Here is a 628-nt window from a genome sequence, read left to right as displayed (position 1 = left end):
GCATACATGCTGACACTTCAGCCACAGATAGATACATGGACCTAGAACAATTTTGGTTACTGGGAATGTTATCAGTCCTTCCAACCAATGGAGATATGATACGAAGTCAGAGTACATTGTAGGTCTTCTGAAGTTTACATGGAGAAGAAAACTATTTCCTGAAGATGTGAGTAATGCTAACAAAACATCTCCAAATAGTTTCCTGCATGAAAATTTACTTCTAGATAATATCCAGTGTCTCTTCTTTCATACAGTATCTTGGTTTGTTATTGGACAGGCCTGCCACTCACTAATAGGTCTCAGGGGCCTCAAACATCCTTGAAAACTTCATGCCTGAGGCAAACAAGTATTTATATTACAGGCATTATCCATCATCCTGGATTCATAGAGGATTTAAATTAGCAGTGCTATTTTAAAGTTTCCTTTTCTCATATTTTGTAGAAATCATAACATTTAAATCATTGGATGATAAAGTTCACTTTTGAAAAGCAGTTAGGAGAAAATCTGTTTAAGAATTTCAGACTGCTTCCTCCACAGCCTGTCCAGCAAAGGCTATCATCGGTGTTTTTGATTTTATCCATTCTGACAGGTGTAAGATGGTATCTTAAAGTTGTTTTGATTTGCATTT

Source organism: Alexandromys fortis, unplaced genomic scaffold, assembly GCF_014885135.2.
Source record: "Alexandromys fortis isolate MF-2015 unplaced genomic scaffold, M_Fortis_MF-2015_v1.1 scaffold_289, whole genome shotgun sequence".
NCBI classification, from domain to species: Eukaryota; Metazoa; Chordata; class Mammalia; order Rodentia; family Cricetidae; genus Alexandromys; species Alexandromys fortis.
Note: the sequence above shows the minus strand (reverse complement) of the source record.